General features: G+C 38.5%; 1 protein-coding gene and 1 long non-coding RNA gene across 2 annotated transcripts in view; both read left to right on the top strand.

The window, feature by feature from the left end:
- LOC115729247 (disease resistance protein RUN1-like) overlaps window positions 1–16,115 on the top strand; it is a 1,053,956-nt gene that overhangs the window by 334,588 nt on the left and 703,253 nt on the right. The gene's annotated exons all lie outside the window — the stretch shown is intronic.
- LOC125314488 overlaps window positions 7,781–16,115 on the top strand; it is a 117,559-nt gene continuing 109,224 nt past the window's right edge. The window contains exon 1 of the long non-coding RNA XR_007197958.1: window positions 7,781–7,834. This is a non-coding gene — a long non-coding RNA (uncharacterized LOC125314488). The remainder of the gene's footprint in view (window positions 7,835–16,115) is intronic.

The following is a 16,115-nucleotide window of genomic DNA, read 5'->3' as shown; positions in this document are numbered from 1 at the left end:
GATAATTTTTACAATATATTTTAAACTTTTTTAATAATTTTTCTCATCTATTTATAGTATAACATAAATGAGTTTTATCATTACATCGCTCTTTTTTCTCAATTGATTTGAGACAGTTTATGATGTACATTCCCTAATGCCAAATGTCTCCTCTGCCTAGATTAATTTAAAATGCATCATCTGTTTGTTGTGCTTGAAAACGGGGAGTGGTAAGCTTTCCGGATCAAATAGCCTTTGTCCTATTGTGACATGGAAGAAAGTTTTTAGTTTCACGAAAAATAATTGTATTGGAAGTCTTAAAACTTATTATAAAAAATATAATCGAGTTCTAAAATTTTCAAAAGGTACACTTCAGTCTTAAAGCTTATCGCAAAAGTGCAATTGAATCTTAAAACTTTCAAAAAGTGCCATCAAATCTTAAAATTTTTCAAATTAGTCCAATCGAGTCCTTCATTAATTGCATTTTTTGAGAGTTTTGGGACTCGAATCACTTTCGTGACAACTTGATTGCACTTGTGAAAAGTTTTAGACTCGATTGTACTTTCATGACAAGTTTTTGGACTTTGTTGTACTTTTTCAAAATTTTAGAGATAAGTTTAGGACTTTCAATGCACTTATCCATTTTATAAAGTACTACTTGAGGCGGAATCAATCGAGATTATGTATTTCATATTTTGAAGTGTAATCAAACTCATATTATCAATTAGAATATTGTAATGAATAATTATTTAATGCAGTAAATTCGCTCAGCCCTTCCAAGAAAATATGAAACGCAGCGAAGGAGACTTCCTGTAACTCCCTAGCTCGCTTAGCTCTAATTTGAGTTGCTTACCAATGTGTATTAGGACTTTTTTAAATTTATGAAGTTTTATACTAAGTTACAACTTTTATTTACCCTACTTACCCACTTTTTTTGTACGTTTAACTCGTCGACTAATATTGCATTATTAACTCTTATCAGAGTTAGTTACCAACTTTTCTTAGAAGATTCTCTCATTATTTACCAACACCTTAAATTGAACGTGTGATACACAGATTTGCTAACGTTTATTTGGTGACTTACCAACTTTATTTCCCAGTATTTAACCCAACTAAAGAGCTTATAAATTAATGGAAAAAATACACGTTGGTAATGGACCGACAGTAGATTAAACACAACTAGTTGGTAACTTAATTGGAGACAACTTTTTTTTTTAGACAAATTGATAAATGGCTTAAATTAAAGTTGATAATGCTATAGAAGAGCTGGTCAGAATAAGGCATAATTCCAACAGAAAAAAAAAGTATAAGGTGTAATAAACTTAGTAAGTAATTCAAATAGAGGTAACTCAAAACTATTTGGTAACTTAACTAGGAAAAACTCGACAAGTTATCCTAATAAAGGTCGGTCATCTTAAAAATTTTGGCAAACTTTAAGCGCTACTGTACACGTAAATAGAAGTCTGTAAATGATAGGGAAAAAAAAGTGGATACAGCTTAAAAATTGATAATTTTTTGGTTTTTTTTTTTTTTGGCCTCTGCTAGGTTCTGGGTGCAGCTTAAAAAAAAGTGGCCGTATCCATGCTAATTTGCTTTGAAGTCATCTCGGTTTAATAAAAGCAAGTCCAATTAAAATAACGGAGGTCTTTCTTTTATCTTTGCCGAATAAAATAATGATCAGTTGACTAAAGTGCTAATTTCCAACGTTGTGCGTCTGTTTTATAAGATGGATGGCGCAACTAATTAACATATTGATTATTAGTTAAATCCTTTTCATTTTCATGATGCGTTTTTGGATTTATTAATTAGTAAAATAAAGTATCATAGACAAGTATACTCGCTAGCCATCGTTCACACTGACAACAGCAAAGTGAATATCACAGACCTATCTAGTAGAGTCCAAACGAATCAAATTCCAAACATTGCTTGAAAAAATAAAGATTTTATATTTGGAAGCATTATTAAGTTAACACCTTGTGGTCCTGGATCAGATTTTCAAAAATGTGACGTTTTTTTTAATCAGGCATTGAATGAACTTTGAGGATCAATTATTGGGCATTTAGGGCGCACATGGCAACACTTCTCTACCGTAAATCAACTTTTGATCAGAAATTTATTTATTTACTTCTCTTCAAAAGCAGAAGTTGATTTTTCTACTTCTGCTCCAAATTGACTTCCGATCGAAAAAATTTGTTTGGTAACGGTTGAAAAATTCTACTTTTGAAACATTATTAACAAAATCTTCGGCGGCCGACCGTCTCCGACCGCCGCCTGCCACAGCTGGGACACCCGGCCATCGGCCAAGCAGTGCTGGGGGTCATTGAAGGGCGGCGGCAGCGGTGGGGCGGCGGCCCAACTGGGGAGGCGGGGCAACCGACGGCGGGTAGTCGGCGGGAGGTGGGTGGGCGAGATCAATGTGGTTGAAAAAGTGATTCTAAAGCGGTTTTTTACTTCTCAAAGTTGGCCAAACACCTTGCTAGAATTTGAAAATTCTACTAGATGTTAAAAATCCTACCAGAAGTCAATTTTTTTACCAAACGGATTTCTCCTTTAGTAAGGTTTTTGTCAAACGAATTTCCCTACCATATTGACTTACGGCAGAGAAATCTAGAAGCAAAAGTGTTGTCATGCAGCTTCTTAGTTTCCTTCCAAAATAACAAAAAAAAAAAATGTTTTAACCATGACTAAAAGCTATAGATTGTCAAAAGCATAAAAGAAATCATAGAAGAATATCCCATGGAATATCTTCATTTGGGTGACACAACAATTATAAATATGTATCTCTTTCTCCACACATTTAATCTGTTTTCATTTTTTTGCATATGTATTTGTATTCACAAGAAAACATATAGTCTACACTTGGTAGTCGGGATAAAAGTCAGAATTTGACAAAATTTATCATATCTTATATTTGGTTCCTGCTCAAAATATGATCAAGTCCAATACAATAGTGATATAACCCAGATTAACTTATATAAAATTATCTTTTGGGGGACGTGGGAAAAGGTTAGAGAGGATTTTTAATATTCATAATATAAAATTTATTTTTCTCGAATAAAAAAATTATTAAATTAATAAAATTAAAATAACATTTGAATTCCAATATAGAAAAAAAAATTTAAACTAACAAAACAATATCAACAATTTCGTTTTCACTTAGGATTAATACCACGGAAAATCCTAAACTAGTACATCTATGACAAATTCATCCCAAACTATTTTTTTTACCATAAAAAACTCCAAACCGGTACGGTTGTAACAAATTTACCCCAAACTAGTATGCTAATGATAAATTTACCCTTCGTTAATTTTCGTTAAATTTAACCGTCACATTGCTGAGTTAGATGGCATGTGATACTTCATGGGTGTACCACTTTAGGATTTTTAACATAGAGGTGTATTAATTTGAATTTTTTTATGGTATTAACTTAATTTAACAAAGGGTAAATTTGTTATAGGTCTATCGATTTGGGATTTTTTATGATAAAAAAAATAGTTTGGGGTAAATTTGTCACATGTGTACCAATTTAGAATTTTTTATGGTAAAAAAAATAACTTGAGGTAAATTTATCACAGATATACCAATTTGGGATTTTTCGTGATATTAACCTTTTACTTATTCCTATTTTTATTTATATATTTGAAATTATATCTATTGATATGTGTGTGTATATATATAACATATAACAATATACATATATTTATATGTATATATATCTAGTATTCGTATTATGACATATTTTAGGCATTTTAGGCGTATTAGTATAGGTTACTATTTAATAAAATTTTATTGGAGAACGATGGGAACGGAAAAAAAAAAGAACTAAAAATGGAAAAGAAATAGAAAGAAAAGAGGGAAAATAATAAGAAATAAAAACGAAGTAGGCAAAAGTGCATATTTTGATATCTTTCTATCTAGCCCTGTAAGACATTTAGACCACTAAACGCAATCATATGATTATTTTGCCACAATATCATAATGAGTACATTTTCGAAGCTCCATTACTGGTGGGCTTTTCTTTACTTCCAGCAATAGGAAAGTCTCTTTGATAAAAGGTATTGGACAAAGTCATTGGACAAAGTCGGCATGATGGAAGTTCGAAAAATTGGAAATCTATATATTTTCATTAGGACCCCTAGTCGGTATGCCGATGTTGCTAAGGTTTGGTGTCCAACTTGTGTGAGAAATTAAACGAAAAAGAAACGGCTCTTTTCCTAACACTGTGCGACGTTAGACGTTTCTCAGTCAGCATCGATTCGTCAACTAACTCTACGATGAGTTCCAGACGAAGCCGTCAATGGCGACGAAGCATCTGTCGTTGCTCGACACGAATCCAAACTAAGCGTCGCCTTCTATCTTTCCAATGTCGTCTTCTTCTTCTTCTTCCGAAGCAAAATGGCCTTTTGACGTCTTCCTCAGCTTCAGAGGCCCGGACGTCTGCCACGGCTTCCTCGCTCATCTCCACAGGGCTCTGCCTCACCGTGGCATCAACGCCTCCATCGACAGCGAGGACTTGAGGCCCGGGGACGAAATCTCGCCCGCGCTGAAGAAGGCCATCGAGGAGTCGCGAATCGCCATGCTCGTCTTCTTCGGGAACTACGCTTCGTCTGGATGGTGCTTGGAGGAGCTGGTGAAGGTAACGGAGTGTAAGAGGCTCAAGGGACAGCTGGAGTTGCCTGTGTTCTACAGAGCGGAGCCGAGGGAGATTCGAGGGCAGAGAGAGAGAGAGAGAGTTATGGCAAGGCATTGGCCAGGCACGAGGAGAAATTAGGAAAGGATTCTGAGAAGGTGGAGAAATGGAGGCAAGCCCTAATTGAAACCGCCAATTTGTCCGATTGGCATTATGTCGATGGGTAATCGCAGTATCCCTATTCGACCCTGTAAAAGCATTTGGAATTCGCTAATCTTATTGATACATGATGGCATCGATTGGTGTGTTCGAGTAATGTCTTGGACCATTGAAGATTGATTTTTTGCTTCTTATTAGTTTTAGTGGTTCAATGAACTGTATATTTCTGTTCATTCGCATTCTTTTTACTTCTTTGTTTCGGCAGAGATGAGACCCCTTGAGTGTTGCCAAGTATCCTGTCGGTGTCGGTTTCCGGGTGGAAGAAGTGAAATCGTTGTTAAGTATGGGATGGGATGATGTTGGGATGTTAGGAACATGGGGAACTGGAGGTATTGGGAAGACCACTTTCGCTAAAGCTGTTTATAACAGTATTGCTAGTCAGTTTGATGGGTGCAGCTTTCTTCCAAATGTTAGAGAAACTTCCAATAAACCTGATGGCCTGGTTCATTTGCAGAAAACACTGTTATCTGAGATATTATGGAAAGAAAATTTAGTGGTCTTCAGTGTGGATGAAGATGTTAATCTGATACGAGATAGACTTTGCTGCAGGAAGATTCTTCTTGTGCTTGATGATGTGGATCATGAGAACCAGTTGAATGCATTAGCTAGATAACGTGAATGGTTTAGAAAAGGGAGCAGGATCATCATTACGTGAAGAGATAAACATGTACTAACTTCTCATGGGATAGATCAGGCATATGAAGTTAAACCATTAGATCGAGGTGAAGCTTTTGAACTTCTCAGTTCATATGCTTTTCCAAGGGACCCAACGGAAGACATAAGTAGGGATCTCATAGATAATATTTTGGGCTATGCTAATGGCCTTCCCTTAGCGGATGTGGTGTTGGGTCCCTTTTTGTATGGTAGAAGCAGAGCGGAATGGGAGAGTACATTGGGCAAACTTGCTGAAAGTCCTAATAAAGATATAAACGGTGTTCTCAAGATAAGTTTTGATGCGCTTGAGGACAATGAGAAGGACATTTTTTCTTGACATTACTTGCTTCTTTAAGGGTTTCTTGAGGGATTATGTAACCAGAGTTCTTGATTGTTGTGGTTCAAATGCATTAATTGGGATTCAGATTCTAATAGAGTGATCCTTACTTACAATTGAGAATGTGATAAGAGTACAAATGCATGACTTGTTTCAGCTGATGGGTCCAGATATCGTTAAGCAAGAGTGTCCAGATGACCCTGGGAAACGGAGTAGATTATGGTGCTATGATGATTTTTATGAAGTACTGTCGCAGGATACGGTGAGAGCTTTTCATGAAACCGTCAATAATCTTATCTTCTTTAGTTTACATGCTATTACCTAATTGCGTTTGGTTGTTCATGATTATTTTCCTTTCCTTGACAGGGAACCAATGCTGTTAAAGGCATAATGCCGCTATTGCTGAGACAAGAAGAGCTAGACATCAGTCCCAGTGCTTTCACACACATGAGGAGACTGAAATTGCTCATTTCGGACTGCACAACTCAACGGAGGTGCCATGCGTCTTCCTAATGATTCAAGCCGTGGAGGTCCCATATGTCTTCCTAACGATTTAAGGTGACTTGAATGGCCTGAATGTCCTTTGTCCACTCTGAAGTTTAGTGCTCGTCCAAAGAAACTTGTCCGGCTTGATGTGTTTAACAACCAGATTAAGGAATTAGAAGGGAACTTAAAGATATGTCGTAAATGCTTTAGTTGACGGTTTACATTTTCGGTGCATACAAATTGAATTTATCACAATCTTGTTTAGCTTTTCTTTATAATGTGCAGCATTTTTTGAATTTGAAGTTTCTGAATTTATCCTACACATATCCAGGATATGGATTATTGGCATGGTTGGTACTTTTAAAACAATCAGATAGATATTGATAATTAACTCAAATAACAACTCAATGGATATGCATCATAGGGGTTTAAAAAATCGCACATGAGATCCACTAGATTAAGATGTCAAAGTCTATTGATGAATGTATACTGTGTTTATATGTATGCAAATGCCAGGTATGATTGTAGTGGTTGTATTTATGATGTTATAGTAAATTCATGCCACGGATTAGTTGGCAAAGGATTGACCATGGCCCTTGTGCTCCCACTTGAGGTTACTCTCTCTCTCTCTCTCTCTCTCTCTCTCTCTCTCTCTCTCTCTCTGAGTTACAAGTTTGTTTCTGCACGTAAATGTAGTGGAAGTGGCCACACCACTCTAGTGTGCCATGGAATTACGAGTCTTCTTCCTCTTTGGGCGAGTTTACAAGGATTTCTTACTAGACTCATATTTAAAAAGGGAGAGGGAGTGCTCTGTATACACCACACGATCAAGTGAATTCTGATTACCTGTGCTTGAATCATGATCAAGTGATTTTTATTAAAGGACTCGGAGCTTATTTTGAATTGCATAAATATCTCACCTTTTTTCTTTGTTCGTCTGAGTTGTCTATCCAAGTCGGTTTCATTGTTTTTCAGGGCCTTAAAAACATGAAGTTCATTGACTTCCACGAATGCAAGTCGCTGGTTTGTATGCCTGACCTTAGCGGTACTCCAAATCTTGAGATGTTGGATCTCCACGAGTGCGAAAACTTGGAGTGTGGCCTTGAATCAGTTGCCTATCCACACAAGTTATGGTTTTTAAATTTAAGGGGGTGCTCCAAATTGCAAATTTCCTTGACATTCTGAATAAAAACGAAAGCTTGCAAGAATTTTATTTAGACAGGACTTCATTTGAGGAACTTCCTCCGTCCATAGAAAATCTTGTTTCTTTGAAAACAACGTCGTTGAGAGATTGCAAGAAACTGGCAATCCTTCCATCCTGCATTTATAAGTTGCAAAATCTCGAAGAGTTGGATCTTAATGGCTGCTCAAAACTAAAAAAGTTTCCAAAGGCAGATGATTCGAGTGATCCGCATACAAAGACGGGATTTCCTATGTTATTGCAGTTGCACCTTGCATGGTGCAATCTATTACAAGTAAAATTCTTTGAGAATCTTTCCTGTTTTCCCTGCTTACAATCATTGGATTTGTCGGGAAACAATTTTACTAATCTTTAATATGCAGGCAACTATGAAATTTGTGGTTTTTGGATGTGTGAAAGTGCGAACAACTACAAGAGATCGCCTATTTTCCAGTGAAATTGACACATGTAGATGCAAGTGGTTGCAAATCTTTGAGTAAAATTGTCCTTCGAGATGGGTAACGTTAAGTATATCCAGTTATATGCATGTCATGAACTGGTCCCTAATGGGTTCTTCCTGAATGATTGGTTCAAGCATGAGGTTAGCTTCTCTCTCTCTCTCTCTCTCTCTCTCTCTCTCTCTCTCTCTCTCTCTCTCATTATTGGCTGCATAGAGCGTTTACGTATTGTTAAAGGCTGAAAATCATGGATTCTATAAATGTGGTGGAATGCAAAGGATATTCTCTTTATTTACAGAACTCATAGTTCGTTGTTGAATTACAAGGATCACCCAATAAAAAGACTTCAATAACACATGTTCATCCAGTTACAAAATCTTTAACAATACCTATCCTGTTTCCACTCATGATGCTATTGCTAACTATATCTTAACTCTAGGACTACACACTTAACTCAATGAAACTCCTCTTTGTATGTGCCAATTTCGAAGAAGTATCTGACAGTCTACATCTATGACAGAAACTTCATCACAAAATAAATTGCCAAGTTATTCTACCTGGAGGAGAGATGCCAGAGTGGTTGCTTCCCAATAAAGAGGGTTATGTGTCTTTCGTGGCATCAAAGGGCTTTTATGAGAAGATCCTAGGAGTTGCTTTGTGTTTCGTAATTCGAGCAGAAGGAATGAGGTCTTGCCAATTTGAGTTTACCGCATCCGTTAATGGCAAATGCACGGAAAGCCCCATGGCCGCCAGGTCATTTGATTCGGACCATGTGTGGCTTTTGTTTACGGATCCAAAGAATGTGTGGACAGTAGACGATGTTGGTCCAAATGACTTGAGTCATTTCCACTTGAGCATTAGAGCATCTAGAAATCAAAATATATACGGAGATAGGAGAGGAATTGTGAAACAGTTTGGATTCCGACTATTATGCAAGCCACGGGAAAACGATTTGGAGATTTTGCGCGAAGATAATCCAACGAGCACCAAAGTTGAAAGTTCAAATGAAACAAAAGATGTACAAGATGATGAAACGTGCACTGAGGAAGGAGTATTGAACATAGTGTATAAGATGATGAAACGTTCTCAAAAGAGGTATCTCTCTCTCACTCTCTGCGCGCATGCGTGTGTATCTGCATATGTGTATAAAGTACCCTCACAAATTGATAATACAAACTTACGAAGAGTTCGTCAACCATATGGGCTTCTCTTTGCCTTTGGCCCCTAGAGTCTAAGGAGGAGGAGGAGGAGTCTTTTAGTAAATTTTCTGATATGGCTAGTCAATTTTAAATCCCATTGCTAAAATTATGTAACTGGCAACCTGTTGGTCATAGTAGCTCATATTAATTTATCAACAACTGTCAATATGGGTCCACGACCCATTTTTTTACTCATATTTTGAATAAATGGGTTCTATATGAATTGTTAGCTTTGAGAGAGCTCACTAAAAATGGGTTCAAAGAATTGAAGTTAAATCTAATGGGTTAAAAATGGGTTACCCATAGAACTCATTTTCAACCGATAAAAAAGTTAAGTCATCATTTGTTAACACCTAAATTTTGATTTTTAGAAAATCATTCACATAAGTATAAAATGAGAATTAGATATTGTTCTCACAAAAATGATTTCTCATGCATTGCATATTCAATTTTTGTCGGTCATTACATTTAGAATCAGAGGTAAGTCAATTGAGCTTAGTTTTAGCGTTCACCAAGATCATATTCAGTTTGAAAATTTTTGTTCGGGCAGAGGGTGTGCCGAATTTATTAAGCTAATTGAACTTAACTTCAAGCCAATTTTATTTGGTTCAAGCTTAAATTATCCAAATAAGGCTTTCGGTTAAATGTCCGTTATTTAGAAAAGCCTTAGTTGAGTTCAAGAATGTGAGATGAGCCCATGGATTGATTAGAAAATTCGAATGAGGCATTACAAAGACTGGCTGAAATTCCATGATGGGTTCGGTCCTTAATTTGACTCCAAATTAGCCCATCGTGAAGTGAAGCCCCGAGTTAATTAGCCATTAATCATCTAGAACCCAATTAGGCCTAAAATTGCATTCTAAACCCACAAAAGAGGCCATTTTCAGCCATTTCTTTCATCATTACCCCCTTTGGCCGAGATTCATAGAGTCCTAGTGGATTAGGACTCCTCGAAGTTCAAATAATTCAAGAGTTCTAATGATTTGGGGATCCTATCTAGCTAGAGTTTTATCGGATTCAGAAACCTAAATCTAACGGTTCATAATAAATCCTATTCTAGCTAGGGTTGATAATCCGACGGTTTCCGACAACTCCTACTCCTACTAGGACTCTGGCTCAGGACTCTATATAAACAAGAGCTCATTCACGTTCAAAGGAGGAGGCCATTATCAAATTTTCGGCACCTAAGAGAGAGAGCCTTGAGAGCAGAAAATTCAGAGCTTTCTTGTGAGATGATTGTCTCCCCGTGCTTGAGATAATCCCCTAGCCGAAGGTGCCCCAAGCCGAGCGACCCCTCCTCATCGCCGGGTCCTATTGCCCCTGTTCATCACAGCTGCCGTAACCCCCATCCAGCAGCTGTTGTGCATCCACCATAGTCCAACATTCAGCCTTGATCGGTTGTCGCTAGCCCCACTCATCCGCTCGCCAATCCGTCTCGCTGCCGGCGCACCCGAATCACCAAAACTGCTGACCAAGAGCTGCTGCCCACTACTGTTTCGCCGCTGATCAGCCCTTATTCAAGGTCGTTTAGTCTTTGTTTCATCATTATTTAAGGCTCTAATCTCCTTATTATTGCTGCTTGATCATTCGGAAGAGGTTTGGCGACGAATTGAGCTCGAAAAGGCGCAATTTCAAGGCTGCGCGTGTGCTGCAATTTAGCTCGGAAAAAGGTAATTTTCTCAACTTTTTTGGTTGCTATCTATGCTTGTTTAAATTGGTAACATGCATATACGTTCATAAACGCCAATGAAGGTATGCTGATTTGCAATCAAAGTTGAAAAATTGCATATTTTTGTCAATTTCAACCACAAGTGTAGAAAATTGAGTATTTGAAACAAAATTCTGACTTTTCTAAACTTGTTCACGAATTTGGTCAAATTGTGATTCTTTTGGGAATAGATTGAAATTTGATTGGAAATTTATCTTTTCTCAAAGTAAAATTTATTCGAACAATTTCCAAAGATCAAATTGAATTGGTTGAAAAAATCGTGGATTTTGTTGAATTAAAAAATTGATTTTCAGTGCTTATGAGTCACCTTGGCCGGATTATGCATGATGTGGATGAGCATTGCCTTGAATTTTGATCTTTGGTTGGTTGAGTTACACTATCTTTGATTATCCGATGATAATTTCATGTTACGGATAAGAATCGTGCTTAACTAGATAGTAACTTGAACTTTATGTTGAAATTGTTATCTCATGATCATCGAGTTGGTTGATTGGTTTTTGGCTATTATCTTATCTTATCTCTCCTGAATTTTTCTCAAATTATTTGATTAGCGATAAGATTTGAATTCATTGGATAACGTCTTAAATTTTGAGAATTATCTGAAATAATTTCTCCGATCCTTAAAGATAATTTCCTCAAATTAACATTTGTAATTTGGATGAGGAAAGGTGGACCCCAATGTCATAATTTCGGCCGCCCCTCTTTTAATTTTCGAAAATTCAATCTCAATTGACTCATTTTTATTTTATTTTTGTCGTGCTGATTGTTTGCTTTTGATTGTTATAAAATTTGCACATCTTTAAACAAACATGCCCATAATATATGCTCCCCTTTATGCCTAGACCCGTCGGAAAAATAAATCACACGCCTTAGCCACGATCTCGTGGAATGGGATGGTGATTTAGTATAGAAATTCGTGTTCCGCCCTTTGGCAAAAGGGATGTTGTTTTTCTATACGCGTATCCGCATACTGGCTCGAATCCTCGAGAATGTAGCGGATAAAATCTCGCTCTAGCCCGCATCTTTGGGAATGAGAGGATTTTCGAAAAAATCCGAAATTAAAGGTATATTATGGGCATTTTTGTTTATTTTTGTTCAGATTTTTGAATGCTTTTGAATGCTTTCTTTTATTGCCGAAAATACCAAAAAAATCATCCTCTAGGCGCTTAATATATGGTCTTCATGTCACATTTTTCCAATTAATCAAATTCACATCGATCAATCGGAAAGGCTTTTTTCATGAAATTGGTACCGAAAGGGCGTTCATTTTTTTCAATTAGCGTAACCAAGTCCTCGGACTTATTCTCTCTGGTTCGTAGAGATAAAATAGTTCTCCCGCTATTTTATATAGGTTTCTAATCAACCTACCGTAAATGATTAGTGGCGGCTCCGATTAAATATTTTCTCATGAATAAACCTAAGTTGCGATTCGGTAGGACTTGGGAGGGTCCGAATTAGGTTAGTTGATTTAATTAACCTGGTAATCCGTTAACCTGATTTTTAGGTCGCGACAACTTAGCGACTCCGCTGGGGAACATTAATTTTAATTTTTTGAAAATAAAAGGGGTTAACCGAAATTTTAATTAATTTTCGAAAATTAAATTTGATTTTTCGAAATTAAAATTAATTTTCAAATTTTAAGGTTGATTTTCGGAATTTCCACCCAATTCCCCTTAATTTTTGAACAAATTAAAATTTTGTGGACTTAAGCCGTTCATTTTCATGATCTATGCCTTGATTGATTGTGATTTGCCTTGAATGTGATTGATTTCTTTTTGGGAACGATCGGTTGGGGTTTGATTGATTATATCTTGCATTATCTTACTCCATTGTGCTTCATTTTTCTGATGATTTTCTATAGGTTTACTTGATTTTTGGCATTTAATTCGGTTGTCTTATTTTATTATAGAATGCCATGATTGAGTGGATTGTACCGTCGTGCATGATTCATGACATTGCATTAGACCCTAAAATGCTAGTTGAACCTAGGATGGTGTCTCGGGTAAGGATCCGCCTTGGCCTCGGGATGGAGGAATGGATGACTTTACCCTCGACCCCGATCATGTTGAGAATTCCCCGCTCCGGCCCGAATCTGCGGGCATGAGAGGATTTCTTGACATCCCCCAAGCTCAAGAGGCATTGGATACGGCTTAAATCGTTGAGTCCGATCCGCCCTCAAGAGTTCTTTAAAAACTTGGCTAATAAAGCATGCATATATCATTCCGCTTGTCTTTGAACCTATGAGCATCATATTCGCATATGTGTTTTTTGAGTCGATCCATGGTTGTTAGGTGCGTTGTCATTTTGATCTATCACTTCATGGGGCACGGCAACATTCGCATCGTAGAGATCACTAAGGATGATCCGATCGATTGGCTTCCCCAACTGGACGAGGTCGCCCGTCACTATGTAGAGAGCAGACCGGGGAAGCTCATTTTGTTGCTGGATATTAAGGTCCGTATCGGGATGATTCAGGCTCTCGCTCACCGCTGGGTTCCTCGAGCCGCCACATTTCTGCTTGGTAAGCACGAGCTCACCCCTACCTTGGAAGAGTATAGCGTGCTCATTGGTAAGTCCATCGATTTTGAGCTCATCAATCCATACCTAAAGGAGGATGTCTCCGGGGTTTTAGCCGATTTCTTAAAAGTTGAATTATTGATCGTTCAAAGGGTTCCCAAAGGAAACTACGGGCATTGTTCTTTTACTTTTCTCATCGATTGTTTTAACAAAGCTCGATCCTTGCAAAAGGGAAAAATCTTTTTATTGGCCTTTTTTGGATTAATCGTTTTTCCTCATCATAAGAATTCTATCAATCCTCACATGGCTCACTTTGTTCAACAAGTTTGTGAGGGAAGAAATTTTGTGAATGCTATTTTGGCCGAAACTATTATTTCATTGAACAAGTATCGACGGGGCAAGGATAAGGTTTTGCGAGCCCCCGCCGAGCTTTTGCAAGTATGGTTTTTGTCTCATATCAAAGAATGTCAAAACCTTGTGTCAACAGACATACTGAGAAATTTTGCCCCGCCATTGGTCATCTTCAAAGAAAAACAAAGTAAATGCCCGGATTATCACTTTTCCGAATGGCTAAAACTCCCGAGGAATCCCTCCGCCAAGTCTCTCCAATGGCACGCTAGCTGGTTCCAACGTAAGGAGGCTCGTCTCACCTCTGGCCGATCCGGACCGGTCCCTCTTCCGGGTTTTACTGGAGCAGCTGAGTATTATCCGCCCCGAGTCATCCGACGGTTCGGGTGCGTTCAGAAGATGCCTCCGCCTCTGCCATCCGATCAGATCCAGCTGAACTTTGAGAACCTTGTCCCGGAGCACGAAGAAACGGTCGTTACCGCTCACTACCTATGGGCTGCTTCTCGGCCGACCAAACTTTCTTTCCCGAGGAAACCGCTAGAGCCCGCTGAGGAGGCCTATCGATCCACCAAGGAGTACCATCTGAAGCACTCCATCCCCGAGGAATGGCGTCCAAAGCTCCCAGATATTACTCCATCCCGATCCCTCAACAACGAGCTTAGGCGTTTGCTGGCCGAAGCTGATGAAGAGATTGCCATGGCGAAGAAAGTCATCAAGCGGTTGAAGGCACAAGCTGGTCCTCAAGTCAAGAGATCCAAGAATGGAGCCGGGCCCTCGAAGTGATAGACATTTGTTGAGTCATGTCGTCGCGTTTGTTTTTCTTGCTTTCCTAGGCCTCATGTTAGGAGTTTTCGTCAAATTTTAGGGATCTCGTGTCTTATTACACTTTCAGATTAATAAAACAGTTCTGTTTTCATTCCTACCTTGCTGTCTTGTACGAATTTTTACGACCCTTTCTTGTTGGATTCAATTTCCTCACTTCAAATAAAAAATGTTCATAAGATCTTGATCCATCGTCTCAAAAAATTTCGTGGTAATCCAGTGTGTTTTCTATTTATCATGGAATTAATGGCCGGGGTTTGAGTAGGCTGGAATTTGACATATTCTCAGACTACAGATTCATTTTGCAATTTACTACTAGAAAACGTGCCGTATTGCTAAATTACCAAACATGAAAGTTGTAGATCTATGTTTCAACTAATAGCATGAAAAATTACAGAATTAAATTCACAATTTAAAGGGGTCCTTCGTTCTTTTAATAACAGGTGGACGAAACAGTTTTCTGAACGTAATTTTTCACAAAGATGCATTAAACTGATTTGATCCATTTAGATCTAGCTCAATTGTCCAACACAAAAGTTGTTAATCAGCCTCTTGGCTATAAGCTGGTAAATTTTCACACCAGTTTCACAATCGGATGATTTTTCATGAATAAATTCCCGAAACCCGACGAGGCTGGAACCTGCAGGTCAAGGTCACGAGTCAGGTGCTCATGAGTCTAGTACAGCCATGGATCGACTCGACGTCTTTCACGCATTATACTCATCATATGACTCTCCTTTGCAGGTAATTTATCACGGATCCTCCACATATTACCCGAACGGTGGCTAAGAAAATGGCAGACAAGGCTGAAATCAACAACGCAATCCAGGAAGCTCTGCAAGAGCAATTCGAGGCTATGAATCAGAGGTTTGAGGGTATGATGAGCCAAATGATGGAACGTATGATGGCTGCTACTGTTGCTTCTGCTAAGCACCCGACTGGTCCAACACCTCAGAACGTCGTCTCTCCGACCCTTCTCGCAAACAATTCCGAGAAGGCTTCCGAGCATGTCCCTGGTTACACCATGCCGCTAGAGGATGTTGACATTATCGGCACTAGCTCGGGTGCCCCATCACCAGCTCTCATCTCCCGAGCTAGCCCTATGACTATGGGACCATCCGGTGAAATGGCCAAGTTATTGGCCCAAATGGAGCAAAGGATCCGAGAAGTAGAAGGTACCCACAACATTCCCCAGGTTGATTTCTCCGCGTTCTCGAAGGTCAATGTGCCCGAGAAGTTTAAAATGCCCGACTTCGAAAAGTACGACGGCACTTCCAACCCAGTGCAACATGTCCAGATGTACCAAGCTAGGATGAGCAAGTATGTGGCTAACGGCCCTCTGATAATTCAGACTTTCCAGGCCGGTCTGAAAGATGCAGCTATGAGATGGTACACGGACTATGAAATCTACAGCATGGAGAACTGGGAGAAGGCGGCTAATGCTTTTGTTAAGCATTTTAGTTTCAACTTGGATGTTCGCATTTCTAGGGAAGATCTAGAACAAGCAGAGATGAAGAAAGGCGAGACGATTAAACAATACGCCACTAGGTGGAGGA

The sequence above is a fragment of the Rhodamnia argentea genome, chromosome 3, assembly GCF_020921035.1.
Source record: "Rhodamnia argentea isolate NSW1041297 chromosome 3, ASM2092103v1, whole genome shotgun sequence".
In the NCBI taxonomy this organism is placed as follows: domain Eukaryota; kingdom Viridiplantae; phylum Streptophyta; class Magnoliopsida; order Myrtales; family Myrtaceae; genus Rhodamnia; species Rhodamnia argentea.
This window is presented reverse-complemented; position numbering and strand designations above follow the sequence as displayed.